The sequence below is a fragment of the Diorhabda sublineata genome, chromosome 8 (genome assembly GCF_026230105.1).
Source record: "Diorhabda sublineata isolate icDioSubl1.1 chromosome 8, icDioSubl1.1, whole genome shotgun sequence".
NCBI lineage: Eukaryota > Metazoa > Arthropoda > Insecta > Coleoptera > Chrysomelidae > Diorhabda > Diorhabda sublineata.
The window spans coordinates 20,379,203-20,400,453 of NC_079481.1; the positions used below are offsets into that span (position 1 = coordinate 20,379,203).

General features: G+C 31.0%; 1 protein-coding gene across 14 annotated transcripts in view; it reads left to right on the forward strand.

The window, feature by feature from the left end:
• Positions 1-21,251, forward strand: part of LOC130447221 (uncharacterized) — a 533,966-nt gene that overhangs the window by 302,338 nt on the left and 210,377 nt on the right. For 2 of the 14 annotated variants that reach the window (XM_056783921.1, XM_056783922.1), the window contains exon 1: positions 12,774-13,212. The exons of 11 other annotated variants lie outside the window; for them this stretch is intronic. The gene's annotated coding sequence lies outside the window, so the exon portion shown is untranslated. Of the gene's footprint in view, positions 1-12,734; positions 13,213-21,251 lie in introns of those variants that run through there. One more of the 14 variants, XM_056783918.1, reaches the window with a different exon arrangement.

Genomic DNA, 21,251 nt, shown 5'->3' on the forward strand with positions numbered 1-21,251 from the left:
GTAACATTTTTTGGCCGAATTTACTAGTGAATTTGAAACGACCTTTGTGAAACTGTAGGTCGGGTAATTGATTTGACCAAATTAACATCCCCTGCATCGAGATATTTAAAGTTGGCAACATACTTAAAACATTTATGAATGTAGAAAACACACGATATATCATTATTATATGGAGGTTGAAAGTTTTTTTATTAACAAAATAAATATAAAAAACTATTCACGGAATCAAATTCTTTCAGTTATACGACTTCAAATGTTTTTTACCAATATCATAAAAATCATATCCTATACACAAATTTTCAACTTTAACTTCAACATAAATAATAATTCATACAACTATTTCAATAAACATTTTTTTTTCTTAAACTTAATTTGATTGATGGAAAAATTCAGTTTATTAGTGGGTTGCAATGAAAAACATCGATTTTTGTCTTTGCTCATGCTAGTGTTCGGAATTTTCCACTATTATCGATTTTTGTTCATTATAGCCTTGTTACAGAATATATAAATACTGAAATTTTATTATCAGAAGACAATTTATAACACAAGTAAGTAGCTGTAATTTGAAGAAACAGAGATATTTGAAACTATTTCATTATGAAGGAATAATGAACAAACAACAACGTAATATGTGTAATTGACTAAAAATTACGTAGAGTTCTTCAATAAACATCGAGTAGGCCCTGAGTCAGTAGTTAGTGACAAATAGATTTAGTTGTAACTAGCAGTATATTGCAGTAATTTGAAGCAGAAGGCTTAACGGTATTTTGCATCAATTAACAAAAACGTCATTATCCACGGAAAACAATTCTTAAATGGAAAAATTAAAAATAACGGACTGTTCAATCAGTTTTGTCATTAAATAAGTACCTGAAATAAATATGGTAGCTGTTAAAAAGTATACATACACACGAAATCTAAACTTCCTTCAAATTCTACCCTCACCTTTCACATCTATCCATTCTACTGAATTTTAGAAGCACTTGAGGAAATTCAGAAGTGAATATGTCTTTATAATAACCGATTCACAACCACCTTTTAGTCTCTTATGCAGAAATAGCAACAGAATATTTAATTTCATTTGGGTGCACCTCACCGAAATTAGAGTAGATCGAATAGCAAAAAACGCATGTACCAACCAACAATTAAAAATGACTTATTGTACATACACATTTCTAGCAATTTTATAACATACATACGTGGAAAAATGTACAAATAATTCTAGGCATTTTATAACCAGTTGTAAATTAACGATAAGCTCTGTGTTATCTTCATGGGTATTTGTGGAAACTTGAATAATCCAACTTCAATTCAATTTTGTACTACCTTTAAAAAATTATTTACTTTGAAATATGCACAAAAATAAACAACTTGAAGTTTTCCTCTTTGGTCTCTTTTAATGCACACAAAGTTTTTAATCATCCCGGTAAGTGAAAATGTATTCGTTCCGTTATGCACCAATCTCGTATAAGCACCGATAACTACAAATGTCGAGTCGTGTCGGCACGCTTTTGTATGATCGACTTCAATCATTCCGACGAGAGTGATTCTTCTTGTCTTGTTAATATTATTCGATTGTTAACAACAACAACAGTCCTTTCCCGACTTCGAATCGGTCATAATCGTATCACACATGACTACCTGCTACCGGGAAAGTGAGTGAGTTGACTGTATAGAAATATGCTAACGAATGAAAAAAGAATCAACAACTAAATTCACTGGAGAAGCTACCACAAGAAAAACAAGAGTAACTATCTAGAAAATTGCAAATTAAAATCTAGAGATTATTACTGAGTTGCCATAAGGCCGGAAATGTAATATATCCATAAGAATTCATCAATTCTCATTTCCTTAACTCGATAATAAACGTAAAAGGTTGATGGAGAGAAATTAGGCGACTGCCTAATTACTATTGGATATTCAACCTAAATTGAACATATGTTGTATCCGTTTAAACCCAGAGGAAGATTTGAAAATATTACACCCATATTAAAGAAAATTTTGATAGAATTGGTTGTAAGTATTAATAATATTTCGACTGAAAGCTAAAAAAACTGAAATAATCATCTAATTAAAATTGAAAATTTCTACCTAAATGCTAATGTTGGTTAACCCCTTGGTCGTCAACATAAATGAGGATAAGATTGATACGAAGAAATTATCTAAGCTTGATATATGAAATATTAACTTGATTATAAATATGATAGAAATATTGTAGATATATTTTTGAAATACAACCTTGTATCTATTATTATACTATTTACAATTTTCTTAGTAGTTTGTTCCATGAGAGCTCTGGAATTCATGTTTTCCCTATTGTTATTCCATCATATTTTATATACTTAGTTGGTGTGATTACTACTCGAACCACTTCAAATTTTATATCTTGCCAACCGCTAAGTATGACTGACTCCGATTTTCTTCTTTCTCTCTAGAAAACACAAAAATTTTGGAACAAAATATATTTATTTTTCAACGTAATTTCGTCAAGCTCCTCAAAATAACCATTAACTGCGTACATCACCTCTTCATTGTTGGAAAATCTTGGACCACCGAGCCATTTGTTTAAGTCTGGGAACAGAAAATAATAACAGATGTGTGAACTGGTGCATTGTCTTAATGAAACAACACTTTCTTTTTAGCTGGCCGCTTTTGCTTTATTTCTTCGCTGGAACTATCCATTATAGTCGCCGTTGGTAGTTTTTCCTTTTTCAAAAGAAAATAAATTATACCACTCACATCCAAAAAAATCGACGCCATGATCTATGGAGCCGGTTCTTCCTTTTTAGTCCATTGTTTTGATTGTTCTTTTGTTTCGGTGTCAAGTGATGAACCCACGTTTCATCCATGGTTATGAAACGGAGCAAAAATTCGGCTTTATTTCTGTGAAACATTGCAAAACACTCCATAGAAACATCTGCATGACTCTGTTTTTGATCTATTGTAAGCAAACTGTTTTACTATAATCGAATTTTTTTATATTTGGAATGCTATTTGGTAGATTTCGGTGAAGCTGGAAATAAATATTTTCTGATGTTTTGCTTAGGTTATTGTAAGCTTCTCTCTATCTGATTCTAATGGATTTCTTATGTTTGCTAATTACATTCGTTACCCATAATGCCGCTATGACCTTTTACCCATATGGAAATAATTTGTTTATTATCAATGTTTAATTGGTATAATAAGTTTTTTATTTCGAAGATAAGTTCCTGATTATAAATGTTTGATATAGACGCTTCGATAGCTTGTAGATTTGTAGATAGACTGATTTTGAATCTGCCATTATTGCAACAGTTTGAACTGGATTTAGTAAACACCAAACTAAGCATTGTTTTATTGCTAATTCCTCGGTGGAGTAAAATGAATAAAAATCTGGTATTCTTAATTTTTTAACAAAATTAATATTTGAAATAAAAAATGCTGCTCCTGTTCCATCGTCACATTTAGACCTAATCTGTAAATATTTTAATTACCTTGTCTCCGAAATCATTCAGTATGGTTGTAAGTATAAAGTTATTTATATTGGTAATTTCGGAATATAAAGGGTATAGCACATCATAATTGGTATTTATAAAGGCCTCTGCCAAAGGAGGATATTTTATTCTCCAATAGGGTGTTGTAAGATTACAAATATTTATGCAAGCTACTTTTTTAATCATTTCCGTATTAAATGATCTATATTTAATTATTTGTTTCTCGGCTAAATATTGTCTACGAATATTTAGTGGAGGTTCTTGAATTTCTGCCAAAACTGATTGGTTAGGAGATGACATCATAAGTACCATACAAATTTTTAATGCTGTAAATTGAATACGGTCAATCCTTGAAAGATTTGTTCTAGATATTGCCCTATGTAATGCTCACCCATAGTCCAATATGGAACGAATATAAACCTTATAGAATGTATATGCAAGGTTCGCATCTGCTCCCCATTTTCTTTTGGAAACTACTTTCAACAGATTCATACCTTTTTGCATTTTTTCTTAATATAATTAATGTGGTTCGTCCTTAGTAATTTTTTATCTAAGACAATGTCTAGATATTTGAATTCGTCGACGAATGGAATCGTGAAATCAGCCAGAAAAGAAGCTCTAGAAAAAACATGATGTTGACATTACTACTTTTGGCAAATTAAGAGCTCTGTTAAAGAATAAATCAGCTATCATAATTGCAAAAAAAATTCAACGACGTAACCAGTGAAAACATTGAAACATTTTTTGAAATATCTTCTAATAAATTTTCTATTTATTACCATAATTTTGTAAATACGACGTGCAACTTTAATTCTTTCAACTTAAATTTTCATTTTTAGACCGTCCTTATTTTTGGAATTTGTGGATATATGCGGAAAAGTGAACTTTACAATGTTAAACTCATATCAAATACGTACACAATATTAATCGTCGATGTTCCTTTTACTAAAAATAAAAAACCTCTATAATTTGTTATTAATAACAATTTTTATATGATTTGTAAAAAAATTATCAATCCACGACCTATAGGAATGACTGTCAAAGATGAAAAATTCTTTGCTCGCTATCCAGAAGGCAAATGAACAAAGGAATTTGGTTTAAATCGCCGCTTGGATGCAACCTAACCCAGAAACTTACACAAGTTACTCGTACAGAAGAGGCTCAGTAACAATTGTCACAAACAAAACTGGTGATCTTCTCTATGAAAAGCCATGGTGGTTGGCAATCCATCATAACTGCTGAAGGTTATATAAACAATTCGATCAGTAAGAAGATAGAAATCTCTAAACCTTGTAGAAGCTGTAGGATCCTCTCATGTATCGTCCCCAAGCCAGACGCCGCGATTTTATAAAACTATACTTGCAGCACCAAAAAATAATTGTCAGTCTGGTACGTACAAAATAAAAATTTTGTATCAACAGAGGAACATAAAATTGTCAACAATCACCTGCAAGCACCAATTTATTTTCAAAACTGTCGTAATTTCACCACAAACTTCAATAAATAAACTAAATACTAACTATTTTTCTGTGGTTGTCGGAAAATTATCGTGTACAACACGTGTTGAAAATTCGACTTCAAACTCGTTTGCTTTAGCCACTCGCCTCAATCGTGCAATCTCGTGTCGAAGCTTCCATTTTCAACACTTGTTATACAATATACTATTAATTATAAACATGCTAGAAGTATTGTAAATGTACTTTTAAAATACGACCATATTACTATCAATATCAATATTTGCAAATTATCGATTTCAGTGAATATTGTCGGTTTCCAGGTAGTCAAGACGAAATATCTTTGAACAAACAATTAATAATTTCTTATACTGTAAGCAACGTTAACAACAAAATGTATGTAAAATGTAAAATTTTCGTTACAATTTAAAGCTGGAAGCCAACTCTGTGAATTTTAATGGTAACGAAATGAGCACGCTGATTACGAATAGAGAGAGGTGTCTGATTTCGAAATCTCTGTCAACAGTAATAGTCAACTAGAAGGGTCTGTTGATGTTTCAAATATTATACCCTTCGGCTAACGGGGTGGTCGCTAAACTTGATTAATGGTTAAAAGTGAATGGAATTATTTAGTTCCCTGAAAGTTTGAAGGACATTTCTAAAAATCTCTTGACAACTCGACAACTCAAGTGAAGTCATAAAAAATGGTAGTATACGTACTTAAAAATTCGATTTGATATATTGTCCTTCTGATTTTTGGTGTAAGCGTTGTATTAATTTTTAATCTGAAAATGTATGCCGAGTTTTTATTATTTATATCTACTAATAGCTCGTCTTCCTTTCTTCTTACATTTTTTCAGTTGTTATTATCTTTCTAATGTTTGATTTGAACTTTATCAATTATCACAATAAAAATTCTAAACATTTCAAATTATTCGATAATTTCAATTATCTTTATTTTAACTTTATTATAAGGTTTATATCATCAAAAAACCAAGAAGCTGTAAATTGAATTAATTATGATAATAAATAATTATAATATCTAATCTGAATTTAAAACATATTGAAATTATCAATCAATCAATAGGAAGCAAAAAATTGCATTTAACTTCGACTAAAAAATTGGATTTAAAAACTTCTTCAATGAAACCAAAAAGAGGTTTATCACTGTTAATGAATAAAATGAAGAATGTGAACAAAAAATTTGAAATGGATTGAGTACTCATATATTCGAGAATAGAAAAACGAGTATAGAATAACTCTACTAAAATAATCTAAATTATAACATAACTCTTAAATTCTTTATAAAATCAAAAAGAGAAGTAACACATTTTTCGCTTGATAATGCAATACAATGTACAAAAAATTGCATGCAAGTCTCTGTAAGCAATAAAAGTAAACAAATTCCTAACCTCAAATTTAATCTAATATTTTGTACCTAGTTTAACAATGAAAATAACAAAGTCAAGTTTTGCGAAAGTCAGCTGATCTGTTAAGTCAAAAGTAACTAGATTTCAAATTACACACAATAAAAATGACACAAAACCGATTATGTCAAGATCTTGCATGAAACAATTAGATGAACATCTGCACTTGCTTTTCATTAAGAAATATTGCGTCTAACATTGCATTGCACGTTGTATTGCGTCATTATGTCAAGCGGCCTTAATTACTGGTTTTATCGCCAACTTGTAGACTCATAATTTGGTTGCTCGGCTTATTCTCTTACTCTGTCATCAAAAATTCTTGGTCCCTTGCTATAAAAGTTGATACCGTGCACCACTGAAATTGACTCATGTTTCTCTTCCAATCCCCATATCGTCCACTTCCGAGTGTTTTGAGCTACATTTTCCCTGTTTAACTGAAAAAAACATGACTGTAAAAAAATCACTTGTTTGTCTGAATCGCCATGTGATGGGTTCACTATAAATTCTTGTGTTTAAATTACTCAGCAACAGGTTCAACATATCTTGATTTGTCTCTTTATTTAATCTCCGTTTTTCTTTGTGTCAGACAAAATATATGCTATTATATTCGCTGAGTTGTCATCACAGTCATTAATTGGTAACAGTAACAATTCTATTGTTAGAATAAATTACAACTGACACAATAATACTGTATAAACAAAATAAATATATATAATACTTAATAACCAGATCAATACAGTAGACATGTGAATTATTTCATTACAAACAAAGTAAGAAGGTGGCACAAAATTTGCAGTAATATTTTTCAAACTAGTGACGTTGGCTACGAACCAACCTTGACTGAAGGCTTCTGTTGGGACGGATGTCATCTGCTCTGTTATACGATTCTATCAGAAATGGTTTCAAGGGGCTCCTTTTTAAGCACATTTTCAATTTTCGGAAAGAGCCAGAAATCGTATGAGTCTAAGTCTGGTTAGAAATGTGGATGTTGATACACAGGAAAACTTTAAGTGGTCATAAACTCGTGACATCGACATCTAGAATGCAGCCGCAGTAGCCACGTTTTGATCATTGGATTATTAAATTTGAAAACAGTTTATTTTTTTTTACATATCACAATGTGTTGGGCTATAAAAAATAATACATAATACATTCCCCTCGTATAATTGTTAATCCCTGTTTAAGACCTGTTTTTGGATAATCTGTTGTTTATTTTTATGTTCAAGCTATTCCAAATATTAGTACCGCACTGTATTTTTGTCTTTGTTCCGAATACTTCCTCACAATATCAACAAGACTACATTAAGTTTTCTGAAAACGCTACTAAAAGCTCCGTATTTCATATTTAAGTTTATATATCTAAAAGACATTTTTTTGTTCATGTAGACTTGACCTATTTCTTAAGTGTGGTTGGACTCGCAATTTATCTAGAAAAAGACAAGAGTAATTCCTAGATAAATGGCCTATTTCCTCAATAAAACGTCGTTCATTCAACGTTGAATTTCATTTTTTATTCTGTTCCAAATTCAAACCCTAACCACAATAAAGGTGATGGGTTAGGTTTTATTGAGCTCCCTCTTTTTTTGTTGCCCTTAAATTACACATTACAAGTATTACAAGTTATTCAAGAGTATTTGGATGAATCAGGATTCTAGTATGTCAACACAATACATTTGGTATATTCTAATTATTTATTTAATTAATTATTATTACACATTGGATCTGTTCCATCCAGACAAAATAATTTATGGACTTCCATTTCGTGGTAATGTGATAGCTTTACATTAATAATAAAATAATAATGTTGTTATGAACTTGTCCACTAACGTAGATCGTGAAGCCTGTCCTGTTCTATTTTGTTGATAAAATTCAAAGTTTGGCGGCAACAATTTCTTCATATTTTTTTTTTATAACTTATTTACAGTATGTTGTGGCCGTTTTCATAGAATTAAGTTGACCTTTTTGTTTTTTAGATTCTAGAATCCGAATTACCTAGAAATATATACCAGAACTTTTATTAGCATGTGTTTGGCGACTCCTTAGTTAAATTCACTCTTTTTTACGTCAAAGCATCGACAAAGGAATGTCTTCTCGTGTAATAATATAATACAATAATAATAAAATAATAAATATGAATAATATACCACTCTCTATGCGATTAAAGACTGGTGAAAAAACATTAAAAGATTCCTGGAGAAATTGGAGAAACTCGACATGCATTATGTGGGCGTGCAATGTTTAGGTGATAATTAACTTGTTAATACACATTAAGATAAAATAGTGGTATGTAGTACGTACATGATAAGCATAACGCGCAGCAATCAGCCTCGAATAAATATAAGTAGTAATCGGCTACCATAAGCAAATATTCCCCAAACTTTTACTCCAACTGTTAATTACGCCATTCTGCTTGCGAGTGCTGCGATTCTCTGCACAATTGTGCACGTTTATCACATTGGTTAGCTGTGAACAAATCGTGAACGAGAGTGAATATATTTTTCAAGATTAATAGACATAAAAAAATTCAACGCTTAGGTCATGCATTATGGTTATTATGTTACTTCAGACTGTTTATTCATAATTTACATCTATAAGTACAACTACTACCATGTTGAAAAAAAAATTGGCGAAACAGTGAAAACTAAACACCATCTATAATCAAATATATTAAACATAAAGATTGTTTGCCTTCATTTCAGTTTTTCCTTCATTCATTAAACATATCATATTTAGGTGAAAAAACCTTCATAAAAAAATGAGCTTTCTTATTTGGAAACATATTTCATTGATATATCCTTCTACATCCGCTTATTAGGTTAATACTCTGATATTTACTAAAAATCTAATTACCAAGTTTTTGATCTATCACTATTTCGACATCAGATCTGGAATAACGTAGGCATTTTGCATGCAAAAACATAATTTCCACGGAACTCTCGGCACAGTTTGAAATGTTTCGTTTGAACATGTAGATTAAATCTTCATCTCATCAGGTTTAACAAAGTTTTGAACTTCGAAAAGATTTTCGTTTTTCGATTTTCCAGGAAAATTCTTTCTTTTGATAGTTAGAAGTAATGTGAAATCTAAACTTGACTGTATGTTACAATGTAACCAGAATTTCAGATGTATTTTTGAATAACTAAATACTATCTCAACACACGAAACACGTCATACATATATTATACTACTGGACGCAATTTTCATTTCTCTTCAAGTAATATACATCAGTACATCACGGTAGAAAGCTGCAATTAGAAATTAGACTACATAAAAATATTTTACACACTCAAACGTATGAAGGGACCGCTAATATAACATATTAAAATTCTAATTGATGAATAGTTGTATGAATGAATTATTGCCGTGACCGACGTTTCCAAAAGAAATCAGATCTTAAGTGTTGTGAACAAAAAATACAGAAACAAAATTAATATATAAAAAATAATATAATACCATCGCTACATGCAACAACCCTAATCGAAATACCAAAGAAACAGGTATCAAATACTCCAAAAACAAATACTTTGCAAAGCAGTGAATACTGGTCGAGAGGATAAAATTGATTTAAAATATATTAAATGAATGTCGTAAGTCACAAAATAACACACACAATTGCTATTTTTCCCCATAATAATATTTATATTGTTGCCGATTCACTTGTAGAATTATTAACAAAAACGGTTTCAATCTGGTTGGAAATATTTAGATACGATACTCCATATTCATGTGTTATTTTTTTTAGCGCGTGTATTGAAATTGAAATTCAACAATACTAGTCGTATGTCAATGTATGTATGTATATGTATATATGGGAAGTGTGATTGTTTTGACAACGATTAGTCGAGCATAAAATTCAGAATAATTATTTTATTGTGTCCATAATTGGTATGAATAAATCTTAATTGCAACTATTATTGATAATAAACAATAATAGTCGTATTTGGAATGAAATCATTTGTTCCACTTTTCACCACAAATGAGTTGAATGAATTGATGATTGCCTATTCATATTTTTTATTTTAAATTTCGTGACTACAGTTTTTTGTCCGTTTTTTGTTCAATATCTTATTGACAAACTCAGTTTTGAAACCTTTTTTCCTGTTTAACCTCAGTCTAGCACTACATCTGTAATTTTATTTGTAATGCAATTCTCGAAATTAGGAGCTTATTTCAAAAATATTAAAAAATACTATCTGTTATGGCCTATTATTAATTAAATATGCATTTATATCTAATTTTCTTCCATTCGCAGTTCTATTGTTTGTAATGCGCTGTTATAAAATATTCTGGTAGTGCCATTAAGTAACCGAGCTGGAAGTGCATCTCGGCACAACTCCAATGAACCTTTCTCTCTCTCTCTCTCTCTCTCTCTCTCTCACTTTCTGTCTCCCTCTTTATCTCTCTCTCTCTCCCTCTCTCTCATAAGCTGAGAGAAGTCGTCAGTAGTTGACAGATACTTCAGAAAAACGTCTAAAATGCAAGTGAAGTTATGACGGAGTTCAGGCGAGAGCTGGGAGAGAGTTGTGGATAGGGAAATTAAACAGTATTTAGAGGGTATTGATGGTTGTGTTCCTCATGGCGAAGTACCTCTAAGATATGGCGACAATTACATTGGACCCAATATTAGCAAAAATGGTTCAATTAGATATCATGTTTTCAGGAAAATTGAAGTAGTTATCATCCGTTAATTACAATAGCGGAGACAGTTCCAAGAATGGATGTGCCGACGTTTCTTGGAAGGTTTTTGTATGGGTAAGTCTGGTGGAAATGCAAGAGAGATCATCAAGCTAGACACATGCGAAGGTTCTGTTTAAGTAACGAAATGGAGGTTCTATTATTTGACACAAGCTATGTGTATAGCTGTATAGTTTTCAGAAATAAGTCGGTAGTAGACTTGGTGTTTGGCTGCAAGCAAGTTCGGTGAAGCTGCTGGAGTAGCTGATTGGTTGAAAAGTAGATCCACGAGGTCGATTGTATTATTGAAATTTTAATAACGGACTAATCATGCTCAGCTGGTTCTAGGAGGATTTAATAACTGGACAAAATCTTGTGCTTATCAGTTATTATCTATTACGTATTATTATTTAAGGAGAAGGCACTGTATTGAGGCTAGATAAGTTATTCTTCTTTCTTCTGTAACTTTGCCTGTAAGATCAAGTGTATAATATTCAAGTGCTCTAGAATGTTTTAGAATGGAAGTTGACAGATGAAATTTTTAGAAATTTCAATCACATCAGTCATTACAAAGATAGTAAACAGACTCTACTATTATATTATATTATTATATTATATATTATATTCATCTGTATGTGGGTTTGCTTGTGAGCTTTTTGTGGACTTTTTTGTGAGCTTTTTTGACACTCTCCTTTGTGGCTTATTACTGTTAGTATATCCCACTATTTTTTTAATTGAGTTCGTTAACCGAGCGGGTAAACTTCCGGATTCGCCGGTCGTGGGTTCAAATCCCGCTTTCTTTTTGGGCATATTTTTTTTAGAAATCATCACTGTAAATTTTCCCTCAACATCGAAACAAATGTTACAACTGTCAGCCCTCTCTTGGAGATTTACTATACTACCTGCATCAGTATTACTTTAGAATTTAACTCCTTAAATTTTACGTCCGTGTGAATTTATTTTTGATTATAAATCGGAGTAAAAAGTGAAAAATAAATATAGTTTTAAAAAATCAAAAAAACATGCTTTCAAAACAAATGAAAAATAATTTTTAACATAAGCTTGAAACAATAATGAATGAATACTACTATTATTGTGAAAAGAACGTACGTATCATAATTAATAATTTATCTCTATTTTCAGAGAAAAATTCAGTACTTTTTTTAATAGAATTCATTGAATAATTACCGATTTTAATAATAAAATACTGACTCAAAAGTTGATATTCTCGGGCCTAGTAATGTAGGTTGCCTGCATTTGTATCAGATTTATTATTGTATTTAATTGAATATAGTTTTAGTAATATATTCTCAGATAAAGAACCTATATATTTTTCTTTTGTAGAATATTCCCAAACAGTTTTTAAAATTAATTACAAAAATATTAATTTTATCAAAATCAAAATAACAAAATACCGTCCGAAACGTTGATATTCCTGGGCCGTGTAATGTTGGTTGCCGGTATTTATTTATTTTTTATCAAAGGTATATTAAAACAGGGGTTAGTTAAATATTACCTCCTATTCCTGTATCAATATCCTTAATTTGCAGAGTAAATTCCAGTATACATTCTAATTCTCTTAAATCATCGTCGGTCCGGAGGGACAAAATTTCTCTTCTCTCCCCTGTGCCTTTCAGTCATTTTACGGCGCATCCGAAATTTGAAAGCCAAACGGAGTTAAAATTGGATAAAAGTGTTTACCTACCAGTCAACTATTTACAGTCTACGGGTAGAGATATACGGCTTTCTCTCTCGGTATCGCTAAGTAGATGGATTTGGTTGTGTGCGAGATATCGACACGCTGCCGATACGGCGCACAGACACCCGGTGGTATACCGTTGGTACGCCTTCGTTCACAGTTTGAATTTCACTCGTTAATAAACCATTAGGGTAGACGTCAGGTTCGGCTCTTTTTTTCTAATGTGAAAAACTATCATTCATACACGTTATCTGCGGTGACAAGTGTTTCGGTGCTCTGACTTGATTTATTTGAATTTGTATTTCGAAAAATGTCAGCAAGCGGAATATTTTTCGAACTAACAGTGATTCATAAGTGTTGTTTTGTATTTTAGTGTGTGAAAAGGCTTTTCTCTGTGATATATTGTGGGTGATTTTGGAGTACCGATATTATTATTCGACCAATGAATTTCTACAACTATTTGTGCAATATTCTTCATGAGATATGTAAGTTTAATCATTTTTTAAGTATCAGTGAGGTTAGGTACAAAAAATTGTTCTGTTTATCATACTAAGTTGTATACATGAAATATCTTCATGATAAAAATTAATAATATGAATTCATATGAGGAAAACAGAATTTTTGAAGATCGTTAACGGTCTTTTAACGAAATTACGATGATTTAGATTTCTAATGTATTGTTGTGAAGTGAAATATCTTAGGTACAAGTAAAAATTATTCGTTAGCTCCAGTTCATAGTTTATATATATATATATATATATATATATATATATATATATATATATATATAGGGTGTAAGAACAAAATCTCTGTTGGATAATACATTCCTTTAAATTTAGATGCCGGGCTTAGTCTCCCTATTTTTGATACCATTTTTCTTTCCGAGCTAATAATTTCGTCTATAAGAGTTGTTTATTCTTTTTTCCCATTTTATTGTGTGTATCCTTTCTAAATTTCTACTATTTCTATTATTGGTTGACTACATTTTTACCAAATTTTACCAAACTTCAGCCGTTATCTTTTTGTCTTTCAGTAGGTATTCTCCATCATGTTATTTTTTATTTTTAATTATAAATAGAATTTATCTTCTGGACACATTTTCCATCTAATACTAAGTCTTTTAAATCTCTTCTCCTGATTTATGTTGCTTGCAAGCTCAATAATCTCATTATTTTACTCTTTGCTTTAGTTATTGTGTCAAAATCAATTTTTGAAACTACAATTATTACACTAGCACTCCTATTTATGTTCCAAGCGCATTTCGATAACAAGTTATCATCCTCAGAACACGAAGATAAACTTGATTTTACCTAGTCTTAAACCAAATTTTCCGCGATAATGTAATTCTTTTCATGGGAAAAATTCCGGTGGTAAAACTCACGAAGCAGCGGAAAACTTCATATAATAAACTAGGCAGAGAACAATTTGAAGTATTGAAACTGTTTAACATCTTACTTTCAAATGTATTCAACAATAGATAATTAGATTCAACAATTTCACATTCCTATTGCAATATTCGATTTATATCTACTTCCATATTTCAAATCCGCCAGATATTCCTTAGTACACTTTCTGTCACGATCGTTACTGATCATTTATTAAATACCACTTTTCTAAATCTACATTTCATCGTTAGGATTACCGAACAACTGTATCCAAGCTGTATTTAATTTAACTTGAAAGCTACGTTGTTGGAAATTTTTACTGCTTTCTAATTTGATTTTGAAAGAAGTAATCTCACGAAGAGATTAAGCCTATGATGATTAATAAACTTATCCACTATATCAAAATTGTTGGAGACAACAACATGTTTAATCAAATTCTTTCAATATTAAATTGGTTTGTGAACTAGAAAATGGCAATCATTTGGTTGCTTTCTGGATACTTTTCATAGTATTTTAATTTGAGATTCTAGTGTATGTAACGTGATGGGACAAACTGTTATGTATTTATTTATAACAGACATCAACAGAAATCGAAAACAGAATATTTTTTTTATCCAAAACTGACTACTTCTGAAAACTTCTAATTCTCACCTGTCGTGCGCTGCTTTATGGCCAATCCGAAGTGCTATAATAGGTCGATAGCTGCTTAGTTTTACGCCAAGTTACAGGGGGAAGATAAAAATATTTATTGTATCATTGTTTCATAACACATGTTTCATCATTGGTAATGATAAGTCATTTATTTTTGATATCACAGATTTATTTTGTGGAACAATTGTTCATTATGTGTTGAATATATTGGAAATTCAATTTATGTACTTCGTTTGATGTTACTGGCATATTTCCATAAAATATGGGTGAAAACTATGACTAAATATGTACAGACATTTAGTTGTTATGCCTTTGTTGGAAAATCAAAAGTATTCGAAATAACTAAATTTGCTTAAATAACTAACATTTCTAACCTATATGGGGAATTATTCGGAGTTAGGCAGAATATGTACTATTACAAGGTGTTTCTATAATATTGGCTGTTATACGAAACAAGGTTTCATTTTCTCCTTATTGAGATGTTCAATTTTTAAGTACAACTTTTTTACAGTGTTTATTTAGATCTGGGAAGAATATTGAACAGTTTTCTAAAAATCTGCAGTATTTTATTAATTTACAATTTGGCTTTTTTAAACCTCATATGCCTCACCACATCAGTTATAAGTAAAATGAAAATAAATGAAAAGCTCATTATTTATGCCTTCCCTTCCTATTTACGTTAATGAGAAAACTATTTTAGTAAATGCTGAGGTGGTAGGAAGAGAAAGAAGATAGATATGAGACATTTTTGGTAAAATGTTTAAATTCTTCTTCATTTCAAGAAAATTTTTTTTCTGATATTTTCCATGAATTACTAGGAAAGCTGTTAATTCTGAGTATAAATCATCCATACCACAATTAAATCTATACAAATTTAAATTATCTATAATTACCTCCAAATAATTACTAAAAACTAGTACTAATAATGACTACAGACTTTAATAACAAACAACTAAGTTTTGATTGAAATAGAACCATTTTCCTGAATATAATTTAGCCTTATCAATAAAAAGTATGTTATCAATCATTTCATGAAAAATTTCTTAGAAAGTCTTAGTAATGGTTATCAATACTTTTTTGTTTCATATCACATATACTTATCATTTTTAAAAATAAACATTACATAGCAATAAGCAAATTTTGTGGATTTATTTTCTGAAGACGTTAATTTGGTAATCGAAACGCGCATCAAACAGTGTAATTTTTGTGAATTTCGGTGCAATGGTAGAGTAGTTAGTGTGTCAATATTAGATATGTCTAGTAGAGGTATTAGGATGTTCAGAAAATAGTGTATTCATTGTGATTTCTTCACCAAGGAAAATTTTTCTTTGAACAGGTACTTGTTTTTGTTAGAGGTCTGTCTTTGTCATTCTATTCTTGTGCATTTCATTTAGCATTTGAAAAAATAGTTTCTATATTGATTTTATACTATTGAATTTATTCCAAATTACTATCTCCCTCTGTATAAATAAATATATAATATCTAAAAATACATGAAGAGCGTGTTCTTTATATACACCAAGCATTATAACTTTGAATAAGAGTTTTAAAATTGTCAAATAAAAACGTTTGGTTTATGTCTGTAAAAATATTTTGTGTCTGAAAGGTTTCTTTCAACATATACTTGGGTAATGGGAAAATATTGTAATATAAAACCAATGTATAAATTCTTTGAATAATTTACCATCATAAATTCACTATATTACCATTAAATATTTGACCCATTCACAGTACCATATTTTTTCCAACTGGAAGCAGTAAACGCTGGTTCGATTTCTCAAAAGTGTCCGTTCAAAAACGAAAAATACGTAATTAGTGATTACAATTTTCCTTTTAAAAACATTACATTTTTAATTGAGATACCTGTGAGAAATTAAGAAATTTGGCTTTTTAAGTGTGTCGTTAAGTGAGTTTGTAGAACATTAATTGATACGTTGAGGGCAAGATCCTTTAATTATGAGGGTAAAACTTTTCCACTATTTTCCATGTCTGTACAGTAAGAGTTTCGAAATCGCAGAAAATGATGCTATCACTGTGCTGTAATGTTTTGACCTTGAAAAGAATTACTCTGAAGTACCAAAGTGCTGTTTACAAGAGCTTATTATCGATGCCTGAGAATGGGAAGTGAAAAATCACAATTTATAGTGAGGGTGCGGGAATGATAGTTCTGAAGACTGTGCCGGTTATGATTCGACCTAAAATGAAGTGCTTTGATGATTTAGAATAGTGTGCTATTTACGGGGAATTGAGGTAAAAGGAGCAGAAGAACAAGGGTCCAAGACCTAGGCATTTAGGAGCAGAGTGATCAATTTTAGTGTGATGAGGAGTGCTGCCATCGAATGCCACCAGTCTGACTCCAAAAACTCTTCTTCTATCCTAACCTCACCTTATTACTTGTAATTATATAAGGAATTCTAACGTGACTTGAGCACGGCAACTCGAAAGGATTAAGTCAATATCTCTACACATCTATTTTTCAATAGTTTTTCTTAGTTAGTGTATGAAAATCACAAATCATGTTTACAACACATGGAGGAAAAGCTTGGATTGAAGGTTCATTCGGTTTATATTAATCTTGGCTATTAGGTGTTTGTCTAGATATTCTCATTTTCTTCCATTTGAGTTTTTTTTGCCATTTCATGGTTCGATGATGCAGTTTTATTGTTTTTAAATTATTGTTGACTTCCTAATATATTTATGTAAACAGCATCACATTATTAAAAGGAAACTCATATACCTACCAATATTTTTTGGTATTTCAGGTTTTCGACTATTGAAAACTATTTTGCTGAATATGAAATTAATGATATATTTAAATTTGGAGATTGACAATAGAGGATAGAAAATCATGGTCGAAACAGATTATATTTTGATATTGATTAGGTTGGTAATCTATCATTTCATTTACATTTGTCAGTGTCATACTTTTCACACACTTTTTCCAATTTAGTATATTTTTATACTATAAAATCATTAGTGCAGGTAATAGATGGATCCCCCATAAACCAGCTACATCTCGAGTAAATCCGAAATGCCCATTAAGTGAACCTTGACAAAGTTTGTAAAAAATTCGTTTCGGTCTCCAATACAACATCAAGAAGAAGCCAGGTTAGAGTGGGTACTCCCAGATTGTGTATAGGAGAACAATAAATCACTATTTTGTTAGGAACAATTTCCTCCTTTTTGTAAATATTTTAATGATTTTTGTTATTGATATATTGGTAAAGTAAACTAATGCTTACATAAAATCGACATTAAGCTACATAGCCCACCAACTAAAATAATAACTGATTTCAATAGTCTCATTTTATCGGACATTCAGTTTTCTTTAAGATTCGAAACCCGTTTCGCCTTCACCGTTTAACTATTAATACCTGGATGAACGAGCTTTGCTCGGTATATTCTAGAAATTATATTTCAACACGAATTATATACTGTTGAAATGATAAAATATGTATAATATTTTTCGATCTTGCCGACGTAACAATAAAAAAACTTTATTTTATTGTCATCATAGTATTAATTTTAAAATCAGGTCTTAATCTAATACGTATTGCCATACTATCGCGGGTACGGCGAGGATTCTCGTTTGAAAGATAAACTTTTAACGTAGGTGGCCGCTTAACTCTAGAAAATGCCACATATAACATGCTATGCATAAAGACCTGACTTGGTTTTAAGTCAACCCTAACAGATTCGAAAGTTTGCCATTGGAATTTGTGGTCAGTTATAGAAAATGCAGATCTAAGGGGAAATTTGGTGGCGCTGCTTGGTGCATTCAAATTGTCCTTTTGGTGAGTCGAGGGCTGTCCTTGTATATGTAATTCTTTACCGGACTGTTCACCAGGAACAATTTTTGCTTTTATTAAGTGATTGTATAGACTTGTTACCTTGAGTGTTACACCTTCGCATAATCCTTTTGATAAGTCTAAATTACGGGACAATAGGACAATATTATTAACGCAATTTATTTCAATTTCGGTTCGTGTAGTCTGAAATCTTGACACTATTGAGAAATTCTGCTGTAAATAAAACTGCTCCTTCAGGTTGATCTTTCATTGAATCACATTTGTTGGGTGCGAGTCTCTGATCCGCTCATAATTTCCATTGGCTAAGCAGTTACCAAATACTGTCTCCATAAGATTGTTGCTTGGAATAATATTCTGTGGCAATTCAATTTCTTTCATACTATTTAGGGTCAGTTTGCCTAATTTTAGTAAATAATCAACAAATTTTCGTTGCTCTATATTAACGTCCACATTTTCTTTTAGTTTAAAAGTCTTTAAGACGGACCTTGAGAAGCATCGCTAGATAGAAATCAGATTTATTGGCAGGTGGCTGTAAAGGTAGATATTGACGAAAATGCGCTATACTTTTGAAAAATTGAACATACCATTTCCACTTTTATCTGAGACTATATCAACGATACGAAGTGCGGGAATAAAATTTAGAAATGAGCTCTCTATATTATCTAGGCCTATCTACGGCGCATTAGGATCTCAGCGTTTCTGACAGTTAGACATGAAACGGCTTCATTTTATGTTATCATTGTATACACTTTCGAGTGCGTAAAACTTTACGTCGTCTGTTGTTTTGTTAATTTTTTTTAATCTTAATTAAAATGTTCTGTATTTTAATAAAATTTTCGCTAGTAGCGTAAAAAGCTCAATATCAAGCATTAAAAGTATTTTTATATTTTCATTTTCACGTAGAAATTATAGTGCTTATTTTACTAATTATTGTCACTATAGTGAGCTTTCTTTATTAAAATAGAATAATAGAAACAAAAATAAATCCATTTTAAGTAAGTGTTCCAAGTTTGAAAATGGTTTAAGGTGTTTATTTCAAAATTTAATTTAATATTGTGAATTCCCTCACACATAAATGTCAATTGAGTATTCGAAATTTATTTCACTTAACTCAGGTTTACTTTTATTGTGAAATTCATAAATTCATTTCTTATGAAGAATTGAATAGCTATTAAGAATGGAAGTTTTCCCATTAAATTTCAACTATAGTTGAAGTATGAACAATTTGCTACTCTTTTATATGACATTATGTCGAAATTGCAACGTATTTGAAATCTAATTATTTTGTAATATACTAGTAAAGAATTAACAGTCAGTCATATAAAAGTAATAACTTTTACCGTTGCTTTATAGTTTTGAGATTCTCATTTACACCCACAAGCAATCAAATCGAAGAATGTCGTTTATATCGAAAAGGCCACACATTTAGGTCCGCTTGAATTTCAGCAACTTATAATCACCCAGAGGCCATAGCCATTTTTACACGCCTTTTTGAATATCGACCAGCTTTTATATTCATATAAATCTTGAAAACACGTAAAAGTATTTTCTCACAATAATCTTCAATTTTATCAGTGATACCGAATAAACATTTATTATTATTACCACCATAGTATGTAATTAGATTTTGGAAATTTCGTGTTATCCGTGCTAACAAAATTTATATTGCCAGGTGAATGTCTTCAGGTAGTTCGTACCTATCACATGTTCTCGACAGAGGGGTTCTTTAGCCGTAGGAGCCCGGTAGGTATAAGATGTCGGACGTACGGGTGGACGAGTTCTAAAATGGATCCTATAGCAACGTAATTTACAATAGAAATTTTTACAACACTTATACAATAATTCGAACATTTTGATGAAAAGTAACACGATGTTGACAACCTTTTTTGCTTCAAACATACGATTAACCATTATTATTTATAATCAAATATTATAATACCTCAATACCAATACATATTTGGAATGGGAACTATAAGTCATATGAGAGTTGCTACTTAAGTTTTGAGATATAGCAAAACTGATGTGAATATGTCAAATTTGACATTGCCATTATAAAGTTTGACATTTTCAATGGTGAACGTACTCAGAACGTGTTGTCATACGATCGCTATTTGAGTTGTTTACAGATACTTGAATCATTCATCTTGGTCAAAAATTAGAATTAAACGCGAACATTATCGTGCGATGTTTTTGACATGGATTAAACCAACAGCAGTGTGCCGATCAACTCTTTTCGACTTTTGGCGATGAATTTTGATTATGAAGCATCATCTGAGCCACCGTTCTTTGATAGTTTTCCGAATTTATTCATGGTCGCACTTCGCTAGAGGATGAATTTTGTCCAAACCGGCTATTGTACCAGAAAACATCGACGTTTTGCATAAACTTATTTTGCAAGATCGTCATGTGACATACCGTGAGATTGATGCATACTTTGGCACTCGCATACATTCAATATTGCTTGAACAGATCAAGTGCTTTAAAAGACGTCTATAAGATCGTAACAGGCGACGAGTCATGCATCTATGCATATGAACCCGAAACTAAATAATCAAGTGTATGGGTCTTTCAAAACGATCCAAATCTAACTAAAGTTTTTCGCGTACAAAGCACTTCGAAGCAAATAGTCGCCTATTTTTTAGGAATAATTGGACATGTTGCCACCGTTCGATTAGAGCA